Source organism: Phyllobates terribilis, unplaced genomic scaffold, assembly GCF_046119375.1.
Source record: "Phyllobates terribilis strain yellow unplaced genomic scaffold, ASM4611937v1 Scaffold_12__6_contigs__length_324123572, whole genome shotgun sequence".
Classification (NCBI taxonomy): Eukaryota; Metazoa; Chordata; class Amphibia; order Anura; family Dendrobatidae; genus Phyllobates; species Phyllobates terribilis.
In genome coordinates this window covers 67,089,229-67,108,066 of record NW_027362772.1, presented here as the reverse complement: position 1 = coordinate 67,108,066, position 18,838 = coordinate 67,089,229, and positions in this window count along the sequence as shown.

Sequence of the window (18,838 nt, the reverse complement as noted above, 5' to 3'; positions counted from 1 at the left end):
GAGACTACAACCCTCAACAGATCCGGCTCCGGGTAAGCTCCCGCGTGCGCAACGCTGCGCGACACAGGCCCAGGGGCGCGTCATAATGCATGCTGCGATTTCATTTTTTCACATACAGATCATTGGATTGTGTGGAAAATTGACCATGTGAACTGGCAAATTGGCTACAATAGGTCCATGTGCTCTCTATGTGCAATCCATGGGGCACAAAGGAGAACACATGTTTGCATATCGAGCTCCCCTGAATGAGACCTTAAGGATATAAGATGTGAAGTCTTTTACTCGAGCATAGGTAGGAAAGGATGATGTCCACCAGTTTATAAACACTGGTGTTTCATGAGCAAGTCGTAACGAGGGCCATGCAAAAATAAGATGGGCCAAATTCATTAAGATGCCCAAGCCACTTAATGAATTTGATGCATCTTATCAGTAGTGTGTGCTTCCGTGCGTCTTGCAATTGATAGCCCATGCTTTAACCTCATTATGTTAGTGATATTTGTAAGATTTTGGATCGAACATTTGCCAACCTGTTGAGAGTAACAATGATATATCTTTGACGCGCCCCCTGGGCCGTGTGTGTGTGGTGATACCCGGAACCGGACCCGTTGTGGATGCTGGGGGTTGTAGTCCTTGCGTGGCGGGGACCCGGTCCGTGCCCAGGGCGGTCAAACCAAATGGCAGTCTATATGCTGAATGTCCGACTACGCCACCCGTGGATTGCGGTCAGAGTGAACCGCCGCTGCAGGGCAGACCGCTGAGGCTGGTGTTGTGAGTGCAGCTGAGGGTAGTACAACTCCCCACGGGAGTATAGTCTCAGGGCAGAAAATAGGGATGTTGGTGGTGATGGTGCGCGGGAGCAGCAGTAACCACACGCAGTCTGTCATGCGATTCAGGGTCTTTACTGTTGGTGGTATTAAGGGACCCGTCCGAAATACAGGTTAACAATGGAGGCCTGGTCAGTCTGAGATCAACTGGGAAATCCCGCTGGTCAGGGGGAGTTTGTAGGCCTACCGTGCTGACTTCACTCTTTCTTGGCTATCCCGCTGTATTGTAGTGGTAGCCCACGTCTCTGAGTGTACAGTGTTGTTCTCACCTGTATGACTGGTGACTCGGGCCTTCCGTACCTCTCATCCCTCTGGGGCAGTAGTGGTCCCTCTTGTGTGGCTGAGCCTCCGGGATTCCTTGGGCCAGAGGACTTGAAGTCCCCTGCGTGGTGGTTTTCTGCTGCTGGGCTTATAACCCTCACAGCCTCGGACTCCAGTGTCCGGCTTTGTAAGTCTCTAGCCAGGATGAGCTCGGCTAGCTCCCCTTCTGGCCTCGTGTTCCTTCTCTGCCTACAGGGACTCCTCAGCCTGCTGCTGACCTGTCCCTATCTGCAACTTGTCGGGAACTTCTCTCAAACTGGTCTCCCTAACCCCGCCCCAGATCCAGTTTATAAAGGGCAGGTTTCTCCCCTCCCTGGACTGAGGCAGGAGGTGCTGCATGCTAATTGTCCCCAACCAGGGGACCTCCCACCTGCTCTCAGACATGATATTGCTGCCACTGTGGTCGACCAGACCTGGGGTGCCACATCTTTACGTAACATTGTTTGTCCTCTTTTCTCCATGTTAAAGTATGGGAGGAAGCAAAGCAGATTCTGTTGTTGGTAAATTCTGCTTCTATGTATCCCCATTTGAACAGCTGCTTACTTCCACGCACCATGCAGCTTCCCTGGGCTAAATTTTGGCAAATAAAAAGGGCAAAGGAAGAGTATGTGAACAACACGTGTAGACATCGAATGAGAAGGCACAGTCTATTCAAATGTGTATATTAGGATAAAAACTGTCTGGAATGTTATCATAGAATCATAGAATCCTAGAATGTTCGAGTTGGAAGGGACCTCCAGGGTCATCTGGTCCAACCCCCTGCCCAATGCAGGATTCACTAAACCATCTCAGACAGATGTCTGTCCAGCCTATGTTTGGAGACTTCCATTGAAGGAGAACTCACCACTGCTCGTGACAGCCTGCATATAAGAAGCGCAATTCCAGGGCCCTGAATTTTATTCTGATAGCATAATTCTGACTATACAACTCTTCTATCTGCTATTGAACACATAAGAAATAATTATCTTTTATTCTAGGAAATAGTAAATTTGCATTAATGGAGCCAGATTTTGCTAATATTTGTTGTCATTTTGTATTTTGACTTCACAGCGAAGGTGCTTGTGCTGCATCCATGGAATAGTTGCTGCCCAGTGGAGCTAGTTGGCAGTGGTATGCTGAACAAGCTTGGTCAAAAACAAAGAGATTGAACCAGTGACAAAATTAGCAGGCAATAGAAGGTTTATTCAGTCCAGTGTCAAAACTTACTAATTGTTACCAAACTGAGTTGGTTATCACAATAACTATCAGGGTTAATTACACTAGAATGAAATAATTGGCACGGTTAGAATGTCACTTGGGAAATTAATAGAGCGTCATACACCCACACTTGCTGCCAAACCCGCCTTGCCAGTGATCTGCTGATCAGCCCCAACTCTTGGCCAGGCAGCACGCCCATTTTTCAATCAACAAACTTCAATTGCTGGTGTAATAATTTGTGGGAGAAAAAAAAAATAAGGGCATAGGTGGAAGAGAGAGGAGTTGTCCTGGAAAGCATAGCACCAGACCCTATCTCTGTGGCATCAGTCATCAGTGGATCAGAATAAAAATTCTCTTTGAGAGTTGCAAATGATGTTAATTGCACAGGGCCCTGAGCTCATATGCAAGGCCTTCAAAAAAATGAATTCCTGGACAACCCCTTTAAGCATTAATTAGTAGAAACAGAAGAGGTGTTAACAGAAACAGACTGACCATCAATTTCAGATCAGTGAGGGTACCACATCTAGCACCTCCTTGGCAGCGACTTGACATAATGAGGGTACGGAGCAGAACACCACTTCTTTGTTAATATCTTTACCTCCCATGTACTGCAAACCATCTCCAATTCATTGGAAGGCTTATGTCTAGATTCTGGAGCAATGTGGGGAGCTGCAACAGCTATTTGGGCCTGAATGGATTCTTAATGTTGTAGTTATTCTGCAATGTCCTAAATAAACTGTGACAGTCCTTGCAATTGGTTACCCATCCATAGAGACAGTTCATCAGTCCATAATATGCACCAAGGTATTCTGTTTGGTACTGTGCGTCGGATCCGTCAACTCCTAACAGACAATTTCCAGTAGCTACTCTAGCCAGTCTTATTTTGGTGTTCACTCTTTCGCTCCTGTGCAGGGATGTAGTGTTTACTGTAAGAGTCCTTGGGTTGCGGCTACGGAGTAGCCGCTGTCCTCGTGGTAAGATCTGGCAATGCTAACGGTGGACAAACTATAGATCAAAACCAGAGGGATGAACCCAATGGGAAAATCAACAGGCACTACAAGGGTTATAAGTGTAGGGTGAGGTTCTCAATCCAAGGGTAAAACAGCAGCGTGGTGGTTAACGATCAGGGTCAGGCACAGCTATCATTGCACTGGGTGCGGTAAAAAAACACAAAACTGGATAAGGATGTCTTTGGAGAACTTAAATTAGTTGTTGTGACCCATCAATGACTGCCAAACTTACCCTACCATTGGTCTGCTGACCGGTCTCGGCCATTGGCTGGTTGGCAAGACCTCATAGACAAATATTAAAATAGAAATAGCTGGGCATCAAGAAGAGCTGGAGATTTGACTTTGCCACCCGGCAGAAGAAGAGAACACTCTTCTTAAGCAATGACGCCAGCTCTGGATCAGAGTGATGGCACCTAACCGAGGAGGCAGTCAACACAGAAGCGAGATTTGGTGACATGATCTTAAAATAACCGGAATTATCATGTAAGTACTAACTCCACCCAGCAATTTTATCATAGCTCCAGCTAGTGTTCATTAGTATTACTGCATGGTTTTAGCACCATCTAGTGTTTTAGTACTAATATTAGACAATCATTAGAAATTATACTACATTCTAATAATCAAATTCTAGTTTTTTCTGTCCGATTAGGATTGGTAGGAGGTTATAGGAGGACTAAGCTAACTCCCAACTGCAAATCTGACTCCAATGTTTTCCAAGTTTTTTATCTTGAGGGCACTTTATAGTCTTCTGTGAAACTGGACAGTACAAGTACATCGCCTACTTCACTGTCCAATGAATCATTGTAATATAACACATTGCCTTACGGCTTGCCGGCTACTTTTGCCATCAGCTCTGATTGAAAAATAATCCTTAGATTTATGTGGCAGCAGCTATCATTTTTACATCTATTATATTACTCTAAAATGTTACGTTATGGGTCTTGGAAAATGGCGACTCAAGCAAAAAAAATTTTCTTTGCAAATTTCCAAAAATATGCAAGATAGATTAGATGTAATCATACTGATCTGGACAATCATATTTCCAAGTCATTTTTACTGCTGAATGAATGCCATAAAAAAGTCCAAAAAGAATTGTGGAGCTGCATTTTTTTTCAGTTTCACCTCACTTGGAATTTTTTCCCTTTTTTCCAGTATATCGTATATCGTATTATAAAATGAATGATGTCATTCAAATGTACACCTAGTCCAACAAAAAAAAAACAAGCTCTTACATGGCTATTTCGGTGGAAAAGTAAAAGAAAAGTTATGTTTCTTGGAAGAAGGGGAGGGAAAAATGAAATTGCAAAAACGAAAAATTGCTAGGTCTTTAAGGGGTTGAATGGGTCTATATGGCCATCATTGGGGTTTAATATGGGTGACCTATAAGCGGATTACCATAATGATTACAGAATTAGAAATCAGACATCTCTTTCGAGAATGGAATAGATTTGCATGTGTCAATTGACAGGGCAAAATTTTGGCAAACAAAAAATTAAAGGCTCACATGGAAATGGACAACATGTGACTTAAATATGAGTGTCTGAGCAAATGCCTGAATACTTATGACCATGTGATATTTCAGTTTTTCTTTTTTAATAAATTTGCAAAACATTCACAAAAATTCAGTGTGATGTTCCTTCATGAAGGCCTCTTCATGACGTTGTTCAGGTGGTCTCCAGACCAATCTCCAGCTGTCATTGTGTCCAAAGCAAAAGTGGGATTCATTGCTGTAGAGGATAAACCTCCATTCCAGCCTCCATTGCTGTCTTTCTCTGCAACATGACAGCCTTTGAGAACAGTGGTGTGAGGTCAATGAATAGTAAAAAATACTTTGGCACATCAGCAATGAGAATAGGTTGAGGCTTGGTCAGAGACATAACTAGGTGTTCAACTCACGGGTGGGGGGGTGAAACATATGAGTGGGCCCCTAACCAGGTAACTCTGATTACAACTATGGTGGCGCACCCTAATAGTGGGTATAGGAGAACCTCAGCAGTTGACAGAGCTGTTGCTAAAAATAAATCACTAAACAAAGGCTAACACTGATATCAACGTCATATGGTGACCATATAGTGGTAGATACCAGTGCTGCAGAACATGTAAGAGATCACAGTACAGTTACAGATAGTAACTTACAGCTGACGTTCTTTCTGATGAAGTCGTTCACCTTTCCCATCTTATCCATCTGGCCCAGACCGACATGACAACTTCTCCAGCCAGAACTCGTCTGCAGAGATTACAACGAAAACACATTTAACTTCTCACATTTCCAGCCCCGTCCCCATCTATCCCCAACCTGCACAAACTCCTCATCCTGCTGATACCCCAATACTGAGCCGCTGCTGCCGTATGTGTCCCTATTACTGCACCTGCTGTGTTGTACAATAACAGCTCCTCGTACTGCCCCACATAGTAATGCCATCGCTGTGCACCTTACATAGTAATATGCCCTCTAGATGGTAAAATTCCCCAGTCCATGAGTGACACCTCAGTCATAGCATCGTCCTGCCATGGGTGAGAACAGCATTGCAGGGATATCGTCACTCCCTGCTCTTTCGCAGAGCTTTGCTGTATCGGCGTGGTGTGTACGCCGATACAGTTAAGTGTACCGTAGCTCCAGGTGGCCCCCGCTGAGCGTGGGGTCCAGGGCCACCACACCCTCTGCCACCCGGTAGCTATACTACTGATATTGGTGTAAAATTTTATTATAATTCGGCTCGCGCAGAACAGAAAAAAAACAACGTTTCAGCCATATAAATCCTTTGTCAAGGTATTTCTGTATGTGGGTTGGCCAGAAGATCTGAGTGATGGGGAACTAGTACTGCCATGAGGTCAATGGACATCGTAGCTAGACATCTGGCTTGTAGTCTAATGTCGTGCGAATGCCTTCTGATGGTTTGTAGACATCAGTAGACATGGATGATGCCTTAGACTTGGTAAGTAACATCCAATTTCACAGTATTGAGTGGCTCAATTGTGGAACCGGTGGTACGACCAATGTTTCCTACGAGACGTTTTCAAACACGACAACTCCAGGTCGCATGTTGCTCATGCTACTGTGAGCAGCCTTTGTGGCCTAACCGTGCTCCCATGTCCTGGAGCTTCCTCCTTACTTATCTCCCATCGAGCACTTCTGGGAACTTCATTGGTCGGTGATTACACAGGAGCTGGCAGCAGCGGATCTTGATGATTCAGCGGCAGAACCTTTCTCAGACGACCATTAATAACGTCACTGAAAGCAGCCGAGGCTATAATTCCCGGGATTTCTGCACGTGGCGCTCTTACACCAAATAAATCAAGATATTTTGAAAATTTTGCTTCCATTTTTTCATCATTTGCAGATCAGTAATATGTCTATCGATCGGAGTTTCGTTTTTTTTTTTTTTTTTTCCTTTATGGCAACAAAAAAAAAAGAACAAAAACTGACAAAAATGATGGCAGTCGCACCTCATTGACTATATTGTTTTTTTTTCTGTTAGGTTATCCAACATTTCAAGGGAAAAAATCTCCCATCATGCTCCATTTTTTTCTTACGGTGAAAATGATAAAACTTCTGACTAACAAGTGTTAACCTTGCCTTACTTGTGCTTGTACTCCCTAAAGAAAAGCAATAAATTGACCCAAGAAACTAATACCAATCTTGGTATATTTCAAATTATGGACAGTATCAGTAAATGACACTAGATGGTACTAAAAGCTTAAAAGCTTGCTGTATTACTAATGAACACACGGTGGCGCTATGATTGAATCCCTGGTTGCAGTAAATACTTCGACATGACAATTCCAGCCCTTCGAAGAACAAGTAAATGTTCAGATTTCACAACAGTTCATGGAGAAATGAAAGAAGGATGCTGGGAACATTTAACCTGAGATACTAAGAAAGATATTCTCAAGTTGACATTTTTAAAAAAACGCACCAAGGCCGCAACGTGTCTTAAGGTTGTCTTCTGGTTTCGGAAAACCCCCTCTCCTTTTATAAAAAACAAACTGTTGTGCTGTCGTTTCTTGTACTTTTTTCACTCCTCCTCCCCAGGTCCAGTGATGAGTCTCCGCCGCTGCTTCCAGTGTCATTCATTGTCTGCAGCGCTGACATCACCTAGACAGCACTGCAACTAATTTTTTTCTCACTTGTCATCCGTGTGAAATCCGTTTTTTCACTCATCAGCTATTAATAATTTACAAGACCATTTATAGTTTCCTGTGTTACAGAATTGCAATGTATCTGAAAAACGGATGCTGTACCGCGTCTCCGTGTGGCATCCTATTCTTTTTGCTCACCTACAGTCATATGAAAAAGTTTGGGCACCCCTATTAATCTTAAGCTTAATGTTTTATAAAAATTGGTGTTTTTGCAACAGCTATTTCAGTTTGATATATGTAATAACTGTTGGACACAGTAATGTTTCTGCCTTGAAATGAGGTTTATTGTGCTAACAGAAAATGTGCAATCTGCATTCAAACAAAATTTGACCGGTGCATAAGTATGGGCACCCTTATCATTTTCTTGTTTTAAATACTCCTGCCTACTTTTTACTGACTTACTAAAGCACTTTTTTTGGTTTTGTAACCTCATTGTGCTTTGAACTTTATAGCCAGGTGTATGCAATCATGAGAAAAGCTACTTAAAGTGGCCACTTGCAAGTTGTTCTCCTGTTTGAATCTCCTCTGAAGAGTGGCATCATGGGCTCCTCAAAACAACTGTCAAATGATCTGAAAACAAAGATTATTCAACATAGTTGTTCAGGGGAAGGATACAAAAAGCTGTCTCAGAGATTTAACCTGTCAGTTTCCACTGTGAGGAACATAGTAAGGAAATGGAAGAACATAGGGACAGTTCTTGTTAAGGCCAGAAGTGTCAGGACAAGAAAAACATCAGAAAGGCAGAGAAGAAGAATGGTGAGATCAGTCAAGGACAATCCTCAGACCACCTCCAGAGAGCTGCAGCATCAACTTGCTGCAGATGGTGTCACTGTGCATCGGTCAACTATACAACGCACTTTGCACAAGGAGAAGCTGTATGGGAGAGTGATGCGAAAGAAGCCGTTTCTGCAAGCACGCCACAAACAGAGTCGGCTCAGGTATGCAAAAGCACATTTGAAGAAGCCTATTTCTTTTTGGAAGAAGGTCCTGTGGACTGATGAAACCAAGATTGAGTTGTTTGGTCATACAAAAAGGCGTTATGCATGGTGGCAAAAAAACACAGCATTCCAAGAAAAACACTTGCTACCCACAGTAAAATTTGGTGGAGGTTCCATCATGCTTTGGGGCTGTGTGGTCAATGCCGGCACTGGGAATCTTGTTAAAGTTGAGGGACGCATGGATTCCACTCAGTATCAGCAGATTCTTGGCAATAGTGTTCAAGAATCAGTGATAAAGTTGAAGTTACGCAGTGGATGGATCTTTCAGCAAGACAATGATCCAAAACACCGCTCCAAATCTACTCAGGCATTCATGCAGAGGAACAATTATAATGTTCTGGAATGGCCATCCCAGTCCCCAGACCTGAATATCATTGAACATCTGTGGGATCATTTGAAGAGGCTGTCCATGCTCGGCGACCATCAAACTTAACTGAACTGGAATTGTTTTGTAAAGAGGAATGGTCAAAAATACCTTCATCCAGGATCCAGGAACTCATTAAAAGCTACAGGAAGCGACTAGAGGCTGTTATTTTTGCAAAAGGAGGATCTACTAAATATTAATGTCACTTTTCTAGTGAGGTGCCCATACTTATGCACCTGTCAAATTTTGTTTGAATGCAGATTGCACATTTTCTGTTAGTACAATAAACCTCATTTCAAGGCAGAAACATTACTGTATCCAACAGTTATTACATATATCAAACTGAAATAGCTGTTGCAAAAACACCAATTTTTATAAAACATTAAGCTTAAGATTAATAGGGGTGCCCAAACTTTTTCATATGACTGTATAGAGCTGAATAAGCAAGTCTCATCAGATTTATGGAAGAACTTAGTGCATTCTGCGATTTTTTTTGACACGCAGATTCGGTCGGTGAAAAAAATTGTTCATTAAATAACATTCCTCCGAGTGCCGTCCATTTTTTTCACAAATAATACTCGGATCAAAAATACAGTCGTGTGAACAAGCCCGGAGGGTGAGGAAAGAATTGTTGTGTTTTTTAAACAAATTGCAGTCGGAGCACGGGAAATTTCCAAAAAGAACAAACCCTTTGTAAGAGGGTGTGCTGTAGAAGATGAGATTCCCCAGCACTGTGCAGCATTTGTGTCCGGAGACTGCCACCTACTGCCCATGCAGAACGCTGTGGAACCAACAGGAAGGGTTTCAGGAAGGATGAGTCTAGACGGAGCACCGGGTCAGGTGACTTTCCTGACGCAGCTCCGCAATGTAAGTTACCAGAGTGGCAAGGTGGGAGGAGATTTGGCGCCAACCAGTGAGACCAGCAGGACGCTGGTCTCACTGGTTGGCGCCAAATCTCCTCCCACCTTGCCACTCTGGTCACTTACATCGCGGGACTGTGTCACGAAAGTCACCTGACCTGTGTGTTGAGAGGGGCACTGAGGCTAAGACAACGGGACATTCGAGGAAGTCCGGACCAGTTGTTTGTTGTATGCCTGTGAGCGGGATCCAAACGACGCCAGTTAAGATCCGTGGACCAGACCACGCCGGTCAAGACCCGAGGCCCAGCCCTCATTCCACCGGGCCTGATAGACAACCGTCGCAGGTCAAGCAACGAAGACCTGATGAGCACCCCCATCCAGAAGTGGATGTCCGCAGCAGTGAACAAGAGGCGCGAGTGAGCAAGATAGTTACTTCCAGCACTGACGTACGGTACAGGGTACAGTCTGAGGTGGTACAGCAGACGGGACGAGGGCCGGCCAGTTCAAGAAAAGCCCAGAGAGCACTGCTTGACTTTGTCAGAAGAACTTGTGGCCTAGCGGGAAGAACCAGAGTATATATTGTATATTGTGTACTGTAAATACTCTGCCCTCATAAGATTTCCTGCCAACACTACCCCTTTTTTACATCTGTGTTAGGAAAATAAACAGTTCAGTCGGTTACTTCAGCCTTGTCCTTGTCTGCGTGTTGCATCCAGTAACCTGTTTACACCTTGAAGGATAAAACATATCCTATTGTATGTGTGCTAGGGAGTAGATAAAAGGTGGAATTTGCTGTTTTGAGGGCAATGTACATTGCCAGAAAACAGACGCTTCATAAATGGAAAAGGAAAAAGGGAAGACCTCCCAAGAGTTGAAGAATGGCTGAATGCCTTGATGAAATATGTATTACATGAAAAAGCAGTTTGTACATTGGAGACACCAGGGACATAAAGCAATGGAGAAAAAAGATACAAACTGTTCGTCAGGACTTCTGAAATATTTTACATATGATAGAATAAATTTTATTTTCATATTAGTAACTATTATATTATAGCCTGAAAGTGTCCTGATTATGTTCATATACAAATTGTCTCTAAGGAGAGGAAGAGGACTAGAACTCTAGCTCCACTTATAGGAAGTAGCAATCCTAAAAGTCAATATCGACCCTTTAACGAGCCTTGCAAGAATCAATACTGACTTTTAGGATCGCTGCTTCCAATAGGTGGCGCTATAGTTCTAGTCCTCTCCCTCGCTGAAAAGACAATTTGCATATTTAATTTCCCAGAGGAGCATGCATGGCCTATAAGTCTCCTCACTTTGACATGCCAAGCTTAGCTTGTCACTGTCCACAAGGAGAAATGTTACCCTGATTATGTGCAGAATGACGATATCCCTTGCTGTATATTTTCCCTTTTATCATTTTGTGCAAAAATCACAGGACATGTTTACAAATACGGGTATGGACTAGTGCTGTAGTGTATGCCGAATTACCAGTGCGATGATGAAGGAACAGAACTGCTACAAAAGTAAATTTTGTCTGTGAAATGGCCACAGTGTGAACGTGCTCTTACACATGGCAGGTATATCAACTTATGCTCCGGCTCATTTCTTTTGGTTTTGCTGTAGTTTCTTGTACTTTGTACAAACAGAGGTGTGGCTCCCTTTCTGAGCTAGTAATTTATATATATGTAGTTTCCCATGGACGGGTATCTGAACAGTCAAGGCCTCTGTCCTGCTCTGCCCTTATTCACATTGAAGTCGGCTGACACAAAGTAAGCTTTTAATACTAGAGACAGGATAGGACTGCCCCGATTGGGTACACCTTGTCGTGGTGGGATGGCTTTTACGCTTTTTTGATCAAAATGGTGTTTACTAAGTACCCTATGTTATTGACATGCACTATTACTATTTATATATTCACTTACTATAAGGTATATGCTCATTTAGTTTTTTTCTTTGTCTGTAAAATGTCCACAATGTTAACATGCTTTTACATTACAAGTATACCAACTTATGCTCTGGCTCATTTCTTTTAGTTTTGCTGTAGTTTCTTGTACTTTGTACAAACACGGGTGTGGCCTCCCTTTTTGAACTTGGAATTTATATATATGTAGTTTCCCATGGACGGGTGTCTGAACAGTCAGGGGCCCTGTCCTGCTCTACCCTTATTCACATTGATGTCGACTGACACAAGGTAAGCTTTTAATATTAGAGAAAGGATAGGACCGCCCCGATTGGGTACACCTTGTCGTGGTGGGTTGGCTTTTACGCTTTTTTGATCAAAATGGTGTTTACTATGTACCCTATGTTATTTACATGCACTATTACTATTTATTTATTCACTTACTATAAGGTATATGCTCATTTTGTTTTTTCTTTGTCTGTAAAATGTTCACAGTGTGAATGTGCTCTTACATTGCACGTATACCAAATTATGCTCCGGCTCATTTCTTTGGTTTTACAAGAGTAAATTAAATTGATTGTTTTATTATGGACAAATTCCTTAACTCCTTAAGGACCAAGCAATTTTTCAGTTTTGCGCCTTCGTTTTTTACTCCCCTTCTTCCAATAGCCATAACCTTTTTATTTTTCCATCAACATTCTGTCTCATGCTTTTTTTTTTTTTGAAAAACAACTTGAGGTTTTGAATGACACCATTCATTTTATAATGTCATTTATCGAAAAAGCGGAATAAAAAATTCCAAGTGTGCTTATATGACGAAAAAAAAGGAAATTCTTAGATTTTTGGCTTTTGTTTACTTTTGAATAAAAATTGCAAAGCAACACGATTCTTCAGGTCAGTGCCATTACGGCGATACTCAACCTTATAAGGATTTGTTTTTTGCATTTTATTGGTTAAAAAAAAATTTTCAGCTTTGTAAAAAAAAAAAAAAATGAATTGGTATTTTCTGAGAACTGTATTTTTATATAGATTTTTTTACCTATCTCTGGACATTGTTGATGTTTTTTATTCCTACCACTTTGGGATACATGTGAGATTCTGATGTAATTTTTTTGCATTTTTTTTGGAATAAATGCAGCGACTGAAAAATGCCAATTCTTGCATTCCATCTTTATTTTTCCATTTTCAACGCACTCCATATAGGATAAATATTTTTATATTTTAATAGTTATTAGTTTGGGCAATGCCCAATGTGTGATTTGTTTTATTATTTAACATTTAACCATTTACGTTTATGAAAAAGATGGTGAATTAAACTGCATTTATCACCCACTCCTGGTTTTGGCTCCCACTCCTGAGTAAAAATACTGACCGAATTACTGACCAAATACTTATAGTTGACCATCTATGAAGCTCAGCCCATGGATTGGCTTCATAGGAGATTTTTCATGGCAGACGTAGAGGCCTACAGAAGATCTTTGGCTTTCATTGGGTTGAACAACTTTGTTCACGTTGTGTGGGATACCGATTCCTGTCAAAACTGATAGATACCATGTTGAAGCCTGTTAAGTGTTGCTGTCATGCTTGGAAACAACATTTAAGAGTTTGTGATCAGAGCCAGCTGCCAGAAGCATGGAGTGCACGTTCTGCGCGGCATGTATGGCGGCTGTCAACACAGTCTTACTGTAGCGTCTGCGTCCCTGCCTCCTGCCAGACAGGGACGCCGTTCCCCTCACCTCTCCGCTCTGTGCCCGGCGGCTTCCTCCCGCTCTGCTGGCAGCGCGCGCTGCTTCCCGGCCTCTGTGCTTAGGGCGCGCGCGCGCTCGCTCCCCCTCTCTTAAAGGGGCCGTCCTAAGGAGTCCCCGGCCAATGGCCGGAGGACCTCACCATATATAAGGCACCTCCTTCAAAATGGAGGTGCCCGAGCAATGTTGTTGCAAAGCCTTTCAACTCTGCTTCAGCCCTCAGGTCCCGTTACCAGTTACCTGCCAGTCACCTGCCAGATTCCTGCTTGATACCTGCCTGATATCTGCTTACCTGCTGGCTATCCTGTGGTCCGACAGTCTGCCTACCAGCACCTGCCAGTCTGTCTATGGATCAGTCCGCCTGCGGACCAGGAAGTACCTGCCAGATACCTGCCTGATACCTGCCTGCCTGTCCAGAGACTCTTGCCCGCTCACCTGGGAGCGCTCACCTGCTACCTGCCCGCTAGCCTACCTGGAGGCCCTGCCGTCACTTGCCGTGACCACCTGCCTGTCCAGAGACTCTTGACCGCTCACCTGGGAGCGCTCACCTGCTACCTGCCGGCTAGCCTATCTAGAGACTCTTCCCTGCTGTCACTTGCCGTGACCATCCGCCTGTCTAGAGACTGTCCCCGTCACTTGCCGTGACTTCCTGCCCCTTCTACCCAGAGACTGTCCCTGTCACTTGCCGTGACTACCTGCCCGCCTTCCCTGGGAGCCACCCGCTTCCTTACAAGGACTGCCCCTTTGTATAGTGGCTCAGAGGTTCCACCTCCCAGACCCGTTACAGTTTGCTCGAGCCATGGAACCCGGTGGCACCCAAGCTCCCTCGCTCTCGGACCTATGCCATGAACTGTCCCGTCAGAGGTCCCAACAGTATTCCTTCCTGAGCCACCTGAGTAGTGTTAACTCCCGCCTGGACACACTGACTACATCATTGGGACCGGCTTCCAGTCGCACGACTCCTACCCCGGCAGCGCCGCTGCCCATCAATTCCATGGCATCTCTTCCCGGTCCCCGCCTCACCGCCCCGCCTCGTTTTGGCGGAGATCCCGGTCAGGCACGGGGCTTCATTAACCTGTGCACTCTGCACTTCGAACTGTTGGCACACCAGTTTTCCACCGACCGAGCCAAAGTAGCCTTCATCATGTCCCATCTCACGGGGGAGGCTCTGGCTTGGCTAAATCCTCTATGGGAGAGAGGAGACCCCCTGGTGTCCCATCTGCCAGCCTTTCTCTCGGCTTTCCGGAAGGTCTTCGACGAACCAGGACGGAGGACCTCATCTGCCTCATCTCTGCTACGCCTCCGCCAAGGAAGTCTCACCGTGGGCCAATATGCCATACGGTTCCGTACCCTTGCTTCGGAGCTTGCCTGGGATAACGACGCCCTGGTGTCCGTCTTCTGGGAGGGTCTGTCCGGCCGTATTAAAGATGAACTCGCCGGTCAGGACATTCCTACCACCCTCGAAGACTTAATTACACTTGCCACCCGGATTGACATCCGGTTCCAGGAGCGCACCAAAGAGGTCACCCGTGAGAGGAGGTTTCCACGCCTTGCCCCTACCTTCCAGAGATCCGTCACTTCCTCCGTTACTCCTCCGGCGCACTCACCCGAGCCTATGCAGGTCGACCAGACCAAGATGGTCAAGACCCGTCAGGAATTACGCCGTGCCGAGGGGAGCTGCTTCTACTGTGGCAGTAAGGAGCACCGGATCCGTTCCTGCCCGGAGAGGTCGGGAAACACCTGTGTCTAGGATCGCTCAGAGAGGTCACCCTAGACAGAAATAAACCCTCTCCATCTCTAATGCTGTCGGTCTCTATCATCTGCGGGGAGAACCGTTATTTTGAACTGGCTCAACTTGACTCTGGAGCTGCCGGAAATCTCATTTCTCAGTCCCTGGTAGAGAAATACCGCATTCCCACCAAACCTCTGGCTGTACCCTTATCTGTCACCGCCATGGATGGGGGCCTCCTACCACATCTCATCCAACTCATCACCGAATCCATAACTCTGCAGGTGGGAATGCTGCACTCTGAGAGCATCTGCTTCCATGTTCTGCCTGGGCTCTCTCATGCCCTCTTGCTAGGCCTACCTTGGCTCCAGAAACACGCACCCGTGCTTGATTGGCAGACCGGAGAAGTTCTTCGCTGGGGACAGGACTGCCATAAGACTTGTTTAGTTCCCATTCATCCTGCTCGTCCTTTTCCTACCCCAGCCAATCTACCCGGCCTACCGGCTCCCTATTGGTCTTTTGCGGACGTCTTTAATAAAAGAGAAGCAGAGAAATTACCCCCTCATAGACCATACGACTGCCTAATTGACCTGATGCCCGGCGCTACTCCTCCCGTGGGCGTATTTACCCTTTGTTCGCTGCTGAGACCCGGTCCATGTCTGAATATATTGAGGAGAATCTGGCCTGAGGATTTATCCGGAAATCTACCTCCCCGGCGGGAGCAGGCTTTTTCCTCGTCAAAAAGAAGGACAGCTCACTCCGTCCCTGTATAGACTATAGAGGCCTTAACCTGATCACAGTGAAGAATAAATACCCCCTTCCGCTCATTCCTGAATTATTTGACCGTCTGAGGGGGGCTAGAATCTTCACCAAGCTGGACCTCCGTGGGGCGTATAATCTGGTCCGTATCCGTCAGGGGGATGAATGGAAGACGGCATTCAACACCCGGGACGGCCACTATGAATATCTTGTAATGCCCTTCGGTCTCTGTAATGCTCCCGCCGTCTTTCAAGAGTTGGTCAATGACATCTTCCGTGACCTTCTCTACTCCTGCGTGGTGGTGTACCTGGACGACATTTTGGTCTTCTCTCCGGATCTTCACACTCACCGGAGGGACGTTCGTCAGGTCCTGCTCAGGCTCAGGCAGAACCACCTCTACGCTAAATATGAGAAGTGCCTCTTTGAGCAGACCTCGCTTCCGTTTCTGGGCTACATAATCTCTCAGACCGGCCTACAAATGGACCCTGAGAAACTGTCTGCCATCGAAAAGTGGCCCCGACCAGAGGGGTTGAAGGCTATTCAGCAGTTCCTGGGCTTCGCCAACTACTACCGCCTCTTCATTCCGCACTTCTCTTCCCGGACTGCCCCTATCTCGGCGCTCACCCGTACGGGCACTAATCCTAGAGAATGGCCGCCCGAAGCAGAGGAGGCCTTCCTTTCTTTAAAACGAGCTTTTTCCTCCGCCCCTGTGCTGCATCGTCCGGACGGCAACAAACAATTCTTTCTAGAAGTCGACGCTTCCTCCTCCGGAGCCGGAGCAGTACTTACCCAAAAGTCGTCTTCCGGAAGAATGGTAACCTGCGGCTTCTTCTCCAAACTCTTCTCCTCATCTGAGCGCAACTATTCTATAGGAGACCGAGAATTGTTGGCCATTAAGCTGGCACTGGAGGAGTGGCGTTACCTGCTCGAGGGGGCTCTTCACCCGGTAATAATTTACACGGACCACAAGAACTTGGCTTACCTCCAGAGTGCCCAGAGACTTAACCCGCGCCAAGGCCGGTGTTCCTTGTTCTTCGCCCGCTTTAATTTCATTCTACATTTTCGCCCGGCTGACAAAAACATCAAAGCTGATGCCTTATCCCGATCCTTTTTGGTCTCTGATCTTGAGGAGGAGCCTAAACACATCATTGACCCTGCCAAAGTAATGCAGGTGGCCCCCGTGAATCTAAATCGTCTTCCACCCGGTAAGACATTCGTAACTGTTCCTGATCGTGACAAGGTTCTACACTGGGGACACTCGTCCAAGCTAGCTGGCCACGCTGGTCAGAAAAAGACCCTCCAGCTTATTTCCCGGCATTACTGGTGGCCTACCCTGCACAAGGACGTAATAGACTTTGTTTCAGCCTGTGTGTCCTGCGCCCGCAACAAGGTTCCGAGACATCTGCCAGCCGGCCGTCTCCTTCCTCTTTCTGTACCTGCTGCCCCATGGCAGCATATAGCTATGGACTTTATAACGGACCTCCCTGTCTCTGCCGGTTGTACGGTCATATGGGTGGTCGCTGACCGCTTTTCCAAAATGGCTCACTTTATTCCCCTCCCGGGTCTCCCGTCTGCATCAGAGTTAGCTAAAGACTTTATCCATCATGTCTTCCGTCTACACGGTCTTCCTCTCCACATCGTATACGACCGAGGGGTTCAGTTCACCTCTCGTTTTTGGCGAGCCATGTGTAAACTGCTGGGGGTCACCTTGGACTTTTCTTCTGCTTATCACCCACAGTCCAATGGCCAAGTAGAGCGGATCAACCAAATTTTAACCAGTTACCTCCGGCACTTTGTTAATGCTCACCATTCCGACTGGGTGGATCTTTTACCGTGGGCCGAATTTTCTTACAATAATCACGAGAGCGAATCTTCCTCCAAATCCCCGTTTTTTGTAGTCTTCGGTCAGCATCATCGGATCCCGTTTCCCGTCTCCACCTCGGTGGACAATCCGGCTGCGGAATCTCTCGTTAACAAATTTTCCTCCATTTGGGAAAGTACCAGATCCGCACTTCTTCAGTCATCCGAGCGGATGAAAAAACAGGCTGACAAAAGACGTCTGGATCCACCACAATTCCGTCCTGGAGATAAGGTCTGGCTCTCGTCCAAGTATGTCCGGCTCAAGATTCCTTCCTACAAGTTAGGGCCTCGGTTCATCGGCCCACTGGAAGTTATCAAACAAATCAACCCGGTGGCCTATAAATTGAAACTCCCAGCCAACTTGCGGATTCCTAACTCCTTCCATGTATCTCTACTCAAACCCGTGGTACTTAACTCTTTTTCCAAGTCTACAGGTACTCCTCCTGCTCCGGTTTCCGCTGAAAACGAGTTTGAGGTAGAGAACATTCTGGCCACCAAAAGGGTAAGAGGAAAGTCCTTTTTTCTAGTGGATTGGAAGGGGTTTGGTCCTGAGGAGAGAACGTGGGAGCCCCGGGAGAACATCCATGCCCCGCTCATCCTTGATAAATTTCTCTCTGGCCTAAAAAAGGGGGGGCCTAAAAGGGGGGGTACTGTAGCGTCGGCGTCCCTGCCTCCTGCCAGATAGGGACGCCGTTCCCCTCACCTCTCCGCTCCATGCCCGGCGGCTTCCTCCCGCTCTGCTGGCAGCGCGCGCTGCTTCCCGGCCTCTGTGCTTAGGGCGCGTGCGCGCGCGCTCCCCCTCTCTTAAAGGGGCCGTACGCGCCGTCCTAAGGAGTCCCCGGCCAATGGCCGGAGGACCTCACCATATATAAGGCACCTCCTCCAAAATGGAGGTGCCCGAGCAATGTAGTTGCAAAGCCTTTCAACTCTGCTTCAGCCCTCAGGTCCCGTTACTAGTTACCTGCCAGTCACCTGACAGATTCCTGCTTGATACCTGCCTGATACCTGCCTGATATCTGCTTACCTGCTTGCTATCCTGTGGTCTGACAGTCTGCCTACCAGCACCTGCCAGTCTGTCTATGGATCAGTCCGCCTGCAGACCAGGAAGTACCTGCCAGATACCTGCCT